Raw genomic sequence first — 15,825 nt, forward strand, 5'->3', positions numbered from 1 at the left:
CCTGGACCCTCGACATCGGATGGCAAGCGCAACCGCCAGCGACAACATCGACCCTGTCAACATATAAAGAGCACCGCCTTCCGCCCGCGCTCTGTGGGCTCGGTAGCTGTGCCATGTCGCAGCCTCCTCATCCACTGGTTTTCGCTACGCAGGTTAGTCCATCATACTGCCTTTTTTCTAAAAAATGTAGTGACCGTTGCCTGGTACAGCTGCCGAGCCTGCAGTGTTGCATTTCTATTGCTGGTGAATGCTTTTCTGTTGTAAAATCTCTTCTTCTTTTGTCCGGAGATGTTGAGATGAACCCTGGTCCGGACAAACTTGATAGTGTTCTTGCTGAACTCAAGAAGTTGTCAGCCGGTCAAGGCCAAATAATCGCGGATGTACAGGACCTTAAAGGTCAGATGCGTTCTGTCGACCAAACCATTTCCGACCTGAGCAAACGCCTAGCAGACCTGGAAAGCCTCTTTCAGGACATTGCTACCCTAAAATCTGATCTAGAATCCGTCAATTCCATTGCCGCCGGGACGGCAGCTCTTGTTACTAACCTTGAGGCCCGAATAGACGACACAGAAAACAGATCACGCCGCAACAACCTGATATTCTATGGCCTTCCAGATTCCAATCCGCGCGAATCATTCATCGAATCTGAAGAAATAATAATTAAGCACTGTCAGGATAAGTTAAAGTTAACCTTAGAGCCCAGTCAGATAGAGCGTGCCCATCGCTTGGGACGCCATAACGAGGACCGCCAACGGCCAATTATAGCAAAATTCGTCTCCTTCAAAACCAAAGAAACTATACTTTCCAAAGGTCCTATGCTGAAGGACACGAACTACAGCATTGGAGAAGATTTTACCCGCTCTGTCCAAAAAGCCCGCAAACATCTTGTCGCATTTGCAAGAGCAGAAACCGGACCGTTTTCTTTGCGGTACAAGACCCTATTTCTCGGCAAAAAACGCTACACTTTTGATGCTGCCACCGAAATGGTGAAAGAAATAGCATAGCGCTCACCGCACAGTCGTCACTTATCTAATCCTCGCCATACCTCCCCTCGACAGAATATTTCTTTTTCGGTTATCTATACTAATATACGCAGTCTGCTTTCAAAGCGCGATAGTGTATCCAGCCTTGTATCTTCAACAGAATCTAACCTGCTTGTGTTGACAGAGACTTGGCTGACCGATAATGTGGGCGACACTGAAGTTCTGTGCAACTTACCTAATTTTAACCTTTTCCGTGCCGATCGCAAAGGCCCCCGAGGAGGAGGCGTCCTTATCGCTACCAGCAGTCAACTACAGTGTTCCCACATTAACATCCAATCTGACCTCGAAATATTATGGCTGCTTTGTCGCGCCACGCCAGTGTCTATACTAATTGCTGTTTGCTATAGGCCCCCCCACAATAACCCCGAATTCCCTCGAAAGCTGCACAACGTTCTGAACCAACTTACAACAAAACACTCTAATGCACACGTGCTCCTTTTTGGAGATTTTAACTATCCTGACATAGATTGGAATAACCCTTATCAGCCTATTTTTAGACAGCATGAATCGCAGGAGTTTGTGGATGTGTGCTTAAATTTTAATCTTACCCAATTAGTAACCCAGCCTACACGCATCGCCGGTGACACCGCAAACATTCTTGACCTTATACTATCTAGCCACCCCGAATGCCTCAACTCCATTACTTATCTCCGGGAAATTAGTGATCACAAAGTCATACATGCGTCATTTACCTTCACTCCAACAATAAAAGAAACTTCCAAAAAAACAATCACCCTTTATAACAAAGGTAACTATGAGGCTATAAACAGGGCGTTGGAAGCTTATTTCCCATTTTTTCAGCACTCTTTCCCGGAACAAACCATCCACGAAAATTGGTCGATGTTTATTCATAAAATTAACGAACTTACTAACAAATATGTTCCCAAATGCAGCTTCCGTGCAACCAAACAGAAACCATGGTTTACCAAGGCTCTAGGAAGACTAGAAAACAAAAAGAAACGCTTGTTCCGCAGTGCTAAACAGACTGGAAATGACTACGCATGGGAAAAATATTACGCTGCCGAAAAGACATACCTGGTCACAGTAAAAAACACTAAACGCTCATTTTATCATACTGACCTACCCAACATACTTAAAGATAACCCGACTAAATTCTGGCAGCTTTTAAATCCGCAATCTATACGCACTATTACCTTAACTGATGATTCCGGGCGTGCTTTTTCCGATGTCGAGTGTGCTAGCATATTTAATTCTGCTTTCGCATCTGTATTCACTCATGAACAGGAACCGCCCCCCCTCAAGATAGCAAATGACCAAAGAAGTTTAATGCCAGCCGTTACTTTCTCTGAGGCCGGCATATCATGTCTCATAGATAAACTAAAACTGTCATCATCTGCCGGCTTTGACGAAATCAACACCAAGGTACTAAAAAACGTTAACCATACTTCTGCCAAATTTTTATGCCTGCTGTTCTCACAGTCTCTTTCTACAGGTGTTATACCCCATGACTGGAAAGTGGGGAAGGTCGTTCCGGTTCACAAGTAGGGTAACAAAGATTCACCACTTAATTACCGACCCATATCACTCACCAGCATACCATGTAAACTCATGGAACACGTCATTTATTCTTTAACAATGCACTTTCTGGATTCAAATAACTTTTTTCACTCATCGCAGCACGGATTTCGCAAAGGATACTCATGTGAAAGTCAACTAGCACTTTTCGTTCATGACTTGCATGCCAACCTTGATGCTAACCTCCAAACTGACGCAATTTTTCTCGACTTCGCTAAAGCATTTGACAAGGTACCTCATAACCACTTATTTCTGAAACTCTCTCGCCTAAACTTGCATCCCGACATACTAGCATGGATAAAAGAATTCTTAACTCACCGCTTCCAATCAGTCGTTGTCAATAACCAAATGTCTGACCTCCTACCAGTCTCCTCAGGCGTGCCCCAAGGATCCGTCCTTGGGCCACTCTTGTTTCTAATTTATATTAACGACCTACCTGAGAAATTAGATTGCCATATTCGGATGTTTGCTGATGATTGTGTTATTTACAGAACAGTCACTAACACCTTCGACCAACAATCCCTTCAAAATAATTTAACTCATGTGCAAGACTGGTGCAGTGAATGGCTAATGACACTTAACACAAGTAAATGCAAATATATGTCGTTCCATCGTCGCCGTTACCCTCTTCTGTTCCAATACAGCATATCTAACGTTCCTCTCGATCTTGTCCAATCATACAAATACCTTGGTGTCCATATTTGTCATGATCTTACATGGAATACGCATATTTCAAACATCATATCATCCGCCAACAGAACACTAGGATTCTTAAAGCGTCACCTACGCTCTGCACCTCAGCATGTCAAGCTCCTCGCATACAAATCATTAGTCAGATCAAAATTAGAATACGCATCTCCCATCTGGTCTCCAAAGCAAGCATATCTCTGGAATTCAATTGAAGCAGTTCAAAACCGAGCAACTAAATTCATTCATTCATCGTATTCTTTTGATATCAGCATATCATCCCTCAAATCACAGTCCAGCCTACCTACCCTTGCTTATCGCCGCTACATTGCAAGTTTATGTTTGTTTCACAAGTTTTTTTACTCTGAGCTACGACAGGAACCCTACATCTGCGCACCACCACCACGCATCTCCCTCCGCACCGGCCATCAGCAGCAAGTGTCACGACCTCGCGCCCGCACCACTACATTTTCTTCATCATTCTTCCCCCGGACCGCGAACGACTGGAACGGCCTTCCCCGAGAACTTGCTGCTATCACATGCCAATCATTGTTCATCGAAGAAATCACGCGTGTACTTGCTCAGTGATAATCTTATATTTGTATAACTTTCAACTTATTTGTTAGTCATTCTGTTTTTCATTTCTGTGTGCCCCACCCCTTATGTAATACCCTCTAACGAGGGTCTTTAAGGTATTAAAGTGAAGTGAAGTGAAGTGAAGATACATCGTTTCACGGCCTCAGCCGCCAGGCGGATGGCTTGTCACTGTTGAGCGGGGTCCTCACTCCGCAGCAAAGTCTACCAGGCTTCTCCATTTTCTATATTTTGTTCGGCGCCCGGGCTGCCAGCACCCAGAAGGGGCTTATATGATTTCCCCTTGTAATCTACTCCACGCAATTGTCTCCTCGTTTCTGAGGTAACGGTTGGTCCCTCCTGCTCAGCTTATAATTTTCCGTGATTTCGTGGTACCAAATCAAGCTACCTTTCATGTCTATGCGAGAGGGCTGCTCTACGGCTGCCCGGTGATAGAGAGCTCGGGCAAGCTCGTGTGCAGCCTCATTTCCTGCCATAGACTCGTGCGCTGGAATCCATATTATCTCTATGTTACGTTCTATCGGCCTCGCCTCGAGGACGCGTTTGGCCTCTTCCGAGATTCTTCCTTTCGCGAAGTTCCTCACTGCATTTTCGCTGTCACTTAAAATCGTCGCTGCCTTGCTACCGACGCAAGCAAGCGCTATCGCCAACTCTTCCGCCACGTTGGCATCTCTCGTGTGGCTCGAAGCCGCTACCGTTGGTACTCCTGCCCCGTCGACCGCCGCGGATACAGCCGCCCCGTGCTGTCCGCAGGGACGCGTCTACATAAGCGACCAGGTCTCCTGGTCGCTCCCTCATCCTCCTCTCGTAGGCCTTAGCCCTATGTTCTCGCCTTTCATGTTATACTCGTTGTGCATGTTCCACGGCATAGGTGGGACGCATATCTTGACTGATTTCTGCCGAGGTGTTTATCATCTTGTACGGGCTACTTTCTGGCTGAATTCCTACCGATTCGTGTTTTGTCCTGCCCATTTCAGACTGGCCGAGCCATGCTATTTGGGATATTTTCACCCCCTCTGCCAGCTCAACTCATCTCTTGTGTACCTCCATTTTCTCAAGCCGCTCGACCGACGTGCATATGGGGAGTCCCAGAGCTCGCATGGCGCATATCCTTAATATTCTGTCTACCTTCTTTATTTCTGCCTTGCTCACGTTTAGGAACAGCGTCGCGTAGCCGATCCGACTTATCAGTACGCCTGCGACATTCTCAGAAGATTCCTTTTTTTTATACCTCTCCCTTTCACCGCTACTCTCCAGAATATGCCTACCACTTGGTCTGCATATGTGGCTCATTTCTTTACGGTGTTGGTGTCGTCGCCTTTCTTGTTTATAAACATGCCTAGGGTCCCCATTTCTTCAACCCTGGGCACTTCCAGGCCTCCCACCACTACTTTAATGTCTACTTCTTTCTTCTTCCTGCCGTCGCTATTATACACAAAGAGCTCTTGACTTCTGCTGTGAGCGCGCCAGGCCTCTTTCGGCCGCCTACTTCACCACAGCGTCTGCTACCCTTTGAAGACTTCACTCAATTCCCGCGTCGCTTCCGCTATTCAACTGCGTGTTTATGTCGTCCGCGTACATGCTGAATTTTAGGTCTGGGATTTTATTCAGCATAGCCAGGTGACCTTTCATCGCTATGTTAAACAGGAAGGGGGACAGTACGGCCCCTTGCGGGGTACCTTTCATGCCCAGCCTTATGCATGGGGTCTGCGCATCTTGGAATTTAATCACCGCCTTCCTCCCTCGGAGAAAGTCCTTGATGTACTCGTATGTTCTCCTGCCCACGTTTACCTCCTCCAGACCTCTGAACACCGCCCCTTGTCGGACGTTGTCGAAGGCCTTCGTGAGGTCAAGACCTCGGATCACGTTGGCATTTAATCCTTTCTTTTCTATGATGTCATATTTGAGTCTGAGCATTACATCCTGTATGCTGAGCATAGGTCTAAAACCCACCATCTTGTGCGGCCACAGGTTTCCATTTTCCATGCATCCGTTAACTTCGTTTACACTACGTGCTCCGTCAGTTTCCCCACGCTCAACATTAACCAGATTTGTCTTAGGTTTTCCAATTTGGGTTCCTTCCCCGGCTTGGGGATGAGAACAGCCACTGCCTCTGCTCGCTTCCAGTCTTCCGGAAATTTACCTTCTTTCCATACTTTGTTCATGTATCGCCCAATCGCCTCTATCGAGTCATCTAGGTTCCTGAGCACGGCATTTGATAATTTATCCGGGCCAGATGCCGAGAGAGTCTTTATCCCAGCGATAGCTGCTCTGATCTCCGCTACCGTAATGTCCGCATCTAGCTCTTTATTTTCTGCTCATCCATATTCTGGCGGTCGTACTTCTGTCGCGTCCCCTATCTAAATGTCCCTGAGCGTGTTCAACAGCTGTTTTTTCGCCCCCTGGAAAACGTGTCTCACTTCCACCTGGTTAACGCTCGCTGCCTGTTTGGATTTGCCCGGGTCGAGGAGATGCCTCAGTATATTCCACGTCTTTGCTAGGCTCATGCCTCTTTCCATCTCGTCGCACCTGCCGTACTAATCTTGCTTGTTTTGTTTTATCGCGTACGTTTCCATTTCCTTGGTGTACCTGGCTAGCGAAAAAGTTTCTGTTCCATTTTTGAGACTTGAGTCTCTTCTCGAGCCTTTCCTTCTCCTTCCACATGCTCATTAGCTCGCTGTTCATTATCTCCTGTGCATCTTCTCCTTTGGCTACCGCTTCCACGTCCCTGGCATCTTCCCTCAGTTGTTTTGCCCAGTCTCCTATCTCGCCAATTGCCTTAGCTTTGTGGCTTCTGCGAATCGCCCGGAATCTGTCCCACTCCACGATTCTCGCCTCCTTGAGTTTCCGCAGCTTGTCTCCTTCTCCCAGTTTCGTGGCACGATGAAGTGGTCACCGCCCAGATTTTCCCTAATGTTTGCCCATTCTACTCTGCCTGCATTCTTACTGAAAGTGAAGTCCGGAGCGGTGTCTCTGCTTACACTGCTACCTACTCTAGTGGGCGCACACGGGTTGGTATTCAAGGTTAGTCCGAGGTTTTGGGACTCCTCAAGAAGACGTCTGCCCTTCAGATATTGCCTCGCGTACCACCAGTCCTGGTGTGCCGCATTAAAGTCCCCCACGATCACTACGGGCTCTTCCCGGCCAGTCTGATGACTTTTCTAAATAACGTTCCAAATTTCTTCTTCTGCTTCGGGTTGCTGTAGATTTTAAGCTGAAATATGCTTTTTGCTCTCTTGCGTCCCGTAATCATTTTTATCATTACCGCGCTTCTATGTTCCTTGTGCTCATGTCATGCTCTCGGGTTGCTATATTCCTTTCGACCACCTTGGCCACTCTTCATTTTTTACCCCTATTGCTACAGACGCTTTGGTATCCAGCCATTCTCACCTGATTTCGCCCGGTTTCCTGCAGTGCTATAGCAATCGGTTTGTCCTCTACATGTAAGGTTAAACGCTCTAGGGGACATTAAGGGTTCATTGACCTTGGCGTTGCAAGCGTTTTACACTCTGGTGATTTTAAGGAAAGTGCGCATAACTGCCTACCTTGGTTTGTGGACGCCTGAGTCGCGCTTACACGTACTTGGGTTGATGAGTGAGAGATGGGGGCTGCATGCCTTAGCGCTGGTAACGTTCTGGCATGCGCGGCACTGCTGCAATGGGCCGCAGCGTTAGGGTGAACAAACTCTCGCGATCAACCAACCAAGTCAACCATGGATATACGTGGTAGGTCCGAGTAAGGTCAAAATCTCCAGTACCAGGCTGGGATGTCCGTAGGGCATCACCACAGATGTCCCTATCCGGATATACCCATCGGAGAGTCTGAGTATGTCCGAGGGACATTTGTTACTGGATAGCTGGCGGACATCTGCAGGCAGATGTCTCAGGAGTATCCATATATATACCTCTAGAGATTTGAACTTACGACAATGCATATATATGTTTTTCCTCACACACGAAAAAAAATGAAAAAGTCGACTTCGTAAATGACAATTCACGCAATCACATTTCTACTAGAAATTAGTTTAATAGTAACATTTGATTAACATCACTCGAATATGGTATAGATGGGAAAGAACCTGAATGAATTAAACTAACTGTCTTTCTGACGCCAGTGCTCATAATTGTCGTCCTATTCTCCGCCAGCATTCCTTCGAGGTAACCGGGCATTTAGCTATGCTTGCAAACTTCCATGAAAACAGAACCGGCTAAACTCCTACCATGGACCGCGGCAGAGCGACAGGCCTAAAAGTCAATCCAGTCATTCAGTCAACATTTCCGGTCTGATCGTCTCGTTTTTCGCCGCGTGGGGCTCCTTTCATCCTTTACTTTTACTGAAGTGGGCGGTTCGTGTGTTATGTGGTTGCTTGGCTGTGCTACAAATGTGATGTGAAACCATCGCACACGAAAAGAACTTCTTTTACACATGAAGTTCTCGCGAAAAAGCTCCGGTGTCATACGTATTAGTGGCTAAATTTTGCCACATCATAGAAAGCGTAGGTAGCTGATCAACTTGTTTATTAGGCTTCCCGAATGGAAGTCTCCAACCATCTACTGCACAGTACTTTGCACTGTGTAGTAGCATCGTTTACGAAAGCTTAAGTGTTTGGCTAGATTTGCAAACTAGTCACACATTTTTCACTGATCTCCCAACCACTGACTGCAATGATATCATGCAGTGCGCTGGTATAGCTTTGTCAAACATGTTTATGCCCGCTGGTCTTAATGCTCGGCCAGAACGCAGGACCATATATGGCACCCCTAGAGCTAGATGTTCCTGGATAGTGAGCAGACCTCTCTCCCTTACTCCCGTGCAGCTGCGGATCATCAAATATGCTGTTGGTGCCCTGATATGTGATTCATCAGTGAACCCTATGGGCAGTATAGTTTCAAAAGTGGTAGTGTTGCTGCATTGTAGACAAAGTCCATTATAAGTTTCTCTCTCATACTTTATTTTCTTGCCCATGCAGTGTGGCTGTGGCCGACCTAAGCGAGCAGCTGTATGCTACCTCAGCGTACAGCAGCAGCCTTCAGGTATGTTTGAACCCTATGCAAGTTTCCCTCTACACATAATGCATACATGGTTTTCTTTGCTCTGTGCACGCAGTGTACTTGTACAGTGATGGATAGAAATTTGCGGGGTGAGAGTTAGTCGGAAAAATTTATCTTTGTGCTGTTAGCTAAAGCGATATAATGAAAAGCCTAAAATCATGAAGGGATACAAATACTCGATCTTATTGAACAATTGTCAGCTGGCTGCCTCGCGAGGCATTGTAAAGATAAATATTTTTCCGGAAATCCACATCCCGCAAACTTTCTGAGAGTACGTTGTGTAGCTTGCAGCTGTCTGGTAAGGATCCCTACTTTCACACTGCAATCTTTTAGGCCTTCAGTAAGGATGCGACTGCCTGTGGGAGTTATCTTTGTGCTGTTAGCTAAAGCGATTTAATCAAAAGCCTAAAATCATGAAGGGATATAAATACTCGATCTTATTGAACAATTGTCAGCTGGCTGCCTCGCGAGGCATTGTAAAGATAAATATTTTTCCGGAAATCCACATCCCGCAAACTTTTTCTGAGAGTACGTTGTGTAGCTTGCAGCTGTCTGGTAAGGATCCCTACTTTCACACTGCAATCTTTTAGGCCTTCAGTAAGGATGCGACTGCCTGTGGGAGTTATCTTTGTGCTGTTAGCTAAAGCGATTTAATCAAAAGCCTAAAATCATGAAGGGATATAAATACTCGATCTTATTGAACAATTGTCAGCTGCCTGCCTCGCGAGGCAATGTAAAATAAATATTTTTCTGGAAATCCACATCCCGCAAAAATTTTTCTGAGAGTACCTTGTGTAGCTTGCAGCTGTCTGGTAAGGATACCTACTTTCACACTGCAATCTTTTAGGCCTTCAGTAAGGATGCGACTGCCTGTGGGAGTTATCTTTGTGCTGTTAGCTAAAGCGATTTAATCAAAAGCCTAAAATCATGAAGGGATATAAATACTCGATCTTATTGAACAATTGTCAGCTGGCTGCCTCGCGAGGCAATGTAAAGATAAATATTTTTTCTGGAAATTCACATCCCGCAAAACTTTTCCTGAGAGTACCTTGTGTAGATTGCAGCTGTCTGGTAAGGATCCCTACTTTCACACTGCAATCTTTTAGGCCTTCAGTATGGATGCGACTGCCTGTAGCAGTAGTTGTGGTGTCTTTCTCTGTAAACGCATTTCTCATGAACTCGTATAAAGCTCTTTGCAGTAGTGCGTTTCATTGGCAGTGTATTTCGTAAAAGCAAAATAGAGTGCATTTTAAAAATATTCCTGCCTTCATTGCTTACGACTTACGAGCTGTTAAAGAATTAATCTTGCTCTAGCAGCTACATATAACTAGTTTGCTTGGCACAGTGTAATCACTGCATATAACTGAACGTGGTCTGTCAAATCCCTTTGCTTTAATGACATGTTCTGAGCTTACATAGTGTGGACTGTTTTCTGCAGAAAACGTTCTCAGTTTGGCTACAAATTCATCCCTTCTCTGTACGGTATCCTTCCTGCTGCGTGTACCAACTGTATGGACAGCTTGAAGAATTTCTCGTGATGACTGAAGACGGCCTTTATGTCATAATAAAATCATCTTGAATTTGATAAGTTTTCACATTTTGGTCGTTGATTGCTTTATATTCATGCATATGACATACGGCAAGGCGTGTGCCCGGTTTCAAACACTCTGCGGGGTTTCATTAGGCTCATGGGCCCTGCGAGATGTACTAATTCGTGGTTGTCGTAATGGCTTCCCTCAGGACTGTGGAGAAGGCATCACCCGCAAATATCTTCAAAAGATCTGCCGCCGGATATCCGGGAAAGATGTTTGTCGGCGGTCCGAATAATTATATTTTTACCTCCATCGGAGGTCCGTGTGAGAGCCGTTGGACATCGGAGGATCTCCCGCAGATATCCGTATATCCAGCGAAGGACATACTTCGGACGCCCGATGAATGTACATTGGTCAATTGGGAACTGCCACCTGTGAGGGTGGCAGGGTGGGTGCGCTGCCTATCCAGTGTCTGGAACGCTCTCAATGCTCTCAGTTGTCCGATACCCCATAGCTTTTCCTCTCTAACCAGGTTCAGCAGTAGTTAAACCCCTGCTAATTTTTGGGTTTTGGAATGCCCGCACACATAACACTGTTACACTTAGAATCCAGTCATTCACGTTATTTGCTATTTATATTGTGAAAATTTTGTGCCGCCGCGGTGGCTCAGTGGTTATGGTGCTCGGCTGGTGACCCGAAAGACGCGGGTTCGATCCCGGCCGCGGCGGCTGAATTTCTTTGGAGGAGAAATTCTAGAGGCCCGTGTACTGTGCGATGTCAGTGCACGCTAAAGAACCCCAGGTGGTCGAAATTTCCGGAGCCCTGCACTAGGGCGTCTCTCATAGCCTTAGTCGCTTTGGGACGTTAAACCCCATAAGGGGACACTTAAGCTCCACCTTAAGGGCCTCCACCTTAGAGGACCTTAAGGGGTCCTCGGGGCGCTCGAAAGGCAGGGATCCAGCGAGCCGGCAACGGCGAGCGGAGACCCGCGCCGAGTAACGGCAGCCTCGTAGACGACGTAGGCCCTCGTCGGGGCGCGCGAGCGTCCAACCGCAGGCACAAATAAAGTTTACTCCAATCCAATCCAATTGGGACGTTAAACCCCATAAACCAAACCAAACCAAAGTTTTGCTGTGTTTATCGATGTCTTGTATTAACCCAATCCCCTCTGTAATGTTCCCACCCTGAGAATATTAATAAATTTAAAAAAAAACTAAGCGGCTTGGCCTCTGTAGTGTTTAGTGCGCTCCAGGCACTAGATAGGCAGCGCTTCCACGCTGCCACCCTCGCAGGTGCCAGTTAATGGTTGATCGCGAGAGTTCGCTCACCCGAATGCTGCGGCCTATTGGAGCAGTGCCGCGTGTTCATAGAGATATGTTCCTCAGCGGCGTATCTGCCACAAGTTTCCAGCGCTGACTCATGCAGCCCACATCTTTCTCTCATCACCCCACGTACGTACCTATAAGCACAATTCAGGTGTCCACTGACCAAGGGGGCCAGTTATGCATCATCGCAGTGCAAAACTGCCAACGCCAGCGCCAGTGAATACAATGAACGACGAGTACCTATGGCTTGGTAAATTTATAAATTGGTTTTTGAGGAAAGAAAATGGAGCAGTATCTGTCCCACATATATCGCTGGACACCTGAACAGCGTCATAAGGGAAGTGAGGAAGGTGGGAGTGAAAGAGAAACAGGCGCCGTAGCTGAGGTCTCCCGAATAATTCGACCACCTGGGGATCTGCAACGTGAACGCATCGCACAGCACACGGGCTCCTTTTGCGTTCCGCCTCCATCGAAACACGGCCGCAGCGGTCAGGTTCTAACCCGGGTACTCCGGCTCGGTAGACGAGCGCCTTAAGCACTGAGCCACCGCGGCTGCTAACCTACGGCTTCACTAAATTGGCTTCAGTAAACTGGTTTTTGAGGTAACGAAAGGCGCAGTATACGTCTCGCCTATCCCGGTGGACACCTGAACCGCGCGATAAGAAGGGCGGAAGGTGGGAGTGAAAGAAGAAAGAGATGCCGTAGTGGAGGTCTATTGCAAGTTTGTTGTAGTGATTCTTTGCCTGTTGCTGATGGCAGGCAACAGCTGGTGCAATTACGGAGGTTAAATGCTTGCTTCCATTGCTATTCTTGCAGGCGCCTTGGTGAGTCCACCACACTGGTTACTCGGAAAAACTGGAGACAGGCTCACGAGCTAATCCGCATCTTGTAAGAGGCAAACGAAGAAATTCCTCTAGAAATTTATTCAATGGCTGAACGTTTCGATGCCCGCAGAAAGCGGCATGAAGAGAAGTGTGCCTTTGGCTCTGAACGTGGCAGCCGAGGTGGCGGTTTCCAAAGAGGCGGTGGCGGCGGTTGTAGGGGAGGTGGGGCAACCATAGCCGTTCACCACTGAAGGATGATTCTGAATTCTGAAGTGAAATAAACATGTTATATCAAGAAATATTCTGATGTGTTCAAATTTCTGCAGTTGTGGCATATATAGGCAAAAGTACTCTGTGTACTTTAAGTTTGTTGTAGTGATTCTTTGCCTGTTGTTGATGGCAGGCAACAGCTGGTGCAATTACTGACGTTAAATGCTTGCTTCCTTTGCTATTCTTGCAGGCGCCTTGCATGCACCCTGTGCGGCGACCCTCACGCCACACTCTCCCACATCCTTTTCGGCTGCCCTGCTGATCCTCCCCCGCAGGGACAGCCCGCGTTATCAAGTTGGGAGGACTGGGAGGTCGTGCTCTCGTCTCCGGACCCGCCATCGCAGCTTGCTGCGGTGCTTCGGGGTGCCGACGTCATGGACAAACACCGCATGAACGTTACGACGTAGAGTGGGACCGTGCGGTGGTCCAGGGACCCAAGGGGGGTCTAAACACACTTGCCATGATAAAGTTTTTCTCTCTCTTTCTCTTGGTGAGTCCACCACACTGGTTACTCGGAAAAACTGGAGACAGGCTCACGAGCTAATCCGCATCTTGGAAGAGGCAAACGAAGAAGTTTTTCTAGTAGTAGTAGAAGAAGACGTTTATTCGGCCAAAATTCAATTTTCAATTAGATTTTCAATTTTCAGATTAGATCGAAATGCTGGTAGGGGAGGCGGATTGGTAATCATGCTTTCTAAACACATATGTCATCAGGCATCTATCTCTAACAAAATTCTTCTCCCTGACTGTGAGCTTTTAGCGCTCAAAATTTCATTTCCGCAGTGTGCTGATATTACAATTGCTAATACCTACTTTCCTTTAGGTGTACAGAGGACAGACTGCTTAGACAGCTTGGTGGCTGGCGCAAGTAGTGTAGTTATTGCGGGAGATTTTAATTCCCACCACAGTGAATGGGGAAGTCGCACTGATTCCTGCGGCCAGCTTCTCTGGTCGTGGCTGTCTGCAAATGCTGTACGCTGCTGTAATTCAAGAGATATAACATTTATGCGAGGTGGTGCTCGCTCAGCCATTGACTTAACATTATCGGCAGGTAGGCTTGAGGTGACTGACTGGTTGACAGAAGATTCGGGTACTTCTAGTGACCACTTTCCTATAACTTTCACTATCCGGTTATCTCCGCACAAAAATAGTTGTGTAAACCATAAATTTGTCAACCACAATATTTATAAAAGTTTGATGTCCGCCTCACTTGCCTCTATAGTCAGTACTAGCCGGGATGACAGAGCTCAGCAGACGGTTTCATTTTTGCAAAGTGCAGTAGACCATGCAATATTCACTGTGCCCGCAGCAGTCTCTAATAAACAGCCGTCTCCCTGGTGGACACAAGAATGTGAGAAGGCCTATCGTTGCAGAAAAGCGGCCTGGAAGAGCCTATCCTGCAACCAGAGTCCAGCAAATTGGTTAAATTACAAATTTTTCTCTGCATCTTTCAAAAGAACAATTGCAAAAGCCAAGGAGGACTATAACCAAAATTTGAACACTTATCTTTCAAATCCTCGTAATCGGAAGGCCCTGTATAGATTTATGCAACGTAACAAGAGTTCTCCAGTCCCTCACCTTAATTCTTCAACAGTGTTATCCCCCCAACAGGCTCAGAAAACCCTGGATAGTATTGCTCAGGGACTAGCGGTACGTTTCCAGACTCAAAGAAATGTCCCTTTGCGCGCAATCACACCCTCTTCAGATTATACCGAGGTTGATGCGTCAGAGCTCCTCTCAGTCCTAGCAATGATGCAGCCTGCAGCTCCCGGGCAAGATGGTGTCACTGTTGGTATGATTAAAATTTTAGCCAAGGATTTCCCAAGCAACCTCTTAGATATTGTCAATACTTCATTGAACAATGCATGGATTCCAAGCATTTGGAAGATAGCGAAAATTATTTTATTGAGGAAAGATGCTGGTAAAGGGTACGTTTTAGATAATATTCGGCCAATTGCACTAACTTCAAATTTAGTCAAATTAATTGAAAGGGTAGTGCACAGCCGTCTCACAAAACATGTTCAGGATGTTAATGGCCTTAGCCCAGCACAGATTGGCTTTCGTCGCGGATGCTCTATATGGACCGCGCATGTGGATCTTGAGAGTAGAATCCGGCTCTCGATACGCAGAAGAGAAGTTTCAGCCTTGGTGACTCTTGATGTAGCAAAGGCCTATGATAGTGTAGAACATACTATTTTACTTGACAGACTTGCGCAGTTACATCCTCCAACCTACATTTATGCATGGATATCCGAATTTCTAAAGGACAGATACTTTTACTGCGCAGAGGGTACCCTACGTTCTAATACTTACCATCAATCAAGAGGAGTGCCGCAAGGCTCGGTACTATCACCGCTGCTTTTTAATATTTTGGTCAGTGACATCCCCATCCGTCCTGATATAACAGTTTTTGTGTATGCAGACGACATAGCTTTTTTCGCCTCGGCCACGGATATCCATTCGCTTTACCAGATTATGCAGGGATATTTGGATGCTCTTGGAGTTTGGTTGCACCGTATTAATTTATCCCTGAATGTTGACAAATGTGGCACACTGGTATTTCCTCCAGACACGCCTTTGTACATTTCATTAGCCCATCACTCTAATCTGATTCCACAAGTGGAATCTGTTACATATCTAGGTGTTACTTACCATCCAACCTTAGATTGGAGCCTTCATATCAAGAACAACGTGCGTAAAGGAGAACGCGCTCTAGGCCGGCTGACACGAATCGCCAATAAAAGGTTTGGGATGCGCCGCGACACATTATTGTTACTTTACAAAGCTTATGTAAGACCTATACTTGAATTTGGTTGCGTTTTGTTCTCTGGTAGCGCAAACTACAAGGTCCAACCCCTAATCTTACTGGAAAGGCGCGCTCTACGTCTCTGCCTTGGTCTCCCAAAATCAGTTTCAAACGCCCTGCTTTATCTCGAAGCCAGTATGCCCGATTTAATTTCCCG

General features: G+C 46.5%; 1 protein-coding gene and 1 pseudogene across 13 annotated transcripts in view; one reads left to right on the forward strand and one right to left on the reverse strand.

Annotated features, from left to right (window-relative positions):
- LOC149347690 (uncharacterized) overlaps nt 1–13,347 on the forward strand; it is a 33,655-nt gene extending 20,308 nt beyond the window's left edge. For 2 of the 13 annotated variants that reach the window (XM_089587348.1, XM_089587355.1), the window contains 2 exons: nt 8,830–8,893; nt 13,053–13,347. The gene's annotated coding sequence lies outside the window, so the exon portion shown is untranslated. The other 11 variants (XM_089587350.1, XM_089587357.1, XM_089587349.1 and 8 more) reach the window with 8 other exon arrangements.
- On the reverse strand, nt 3,954–5,846 carry LOC149347691 (uncharacterized; annotated as a pseudogene).
- Nucleotides 13,348–15,825: the final 2,478 nt, after the last annotated feature.

This window comes from Amblyomma mixtum, chromosome 4 (assembly GCF_055824585.1).
Source record: "Amblyomma mixtum isolate Tamu chromosome 4, ASM5582458v1, whole genome shotgun sequence".
Classification (NCBI taxonomy): domain Eukaryota; kingdom Metazoa; phylum Arthropoda; class Arachnida; order Ixodida; family Ixodidae; genus Amblyomma; species Amblyomma mixtum.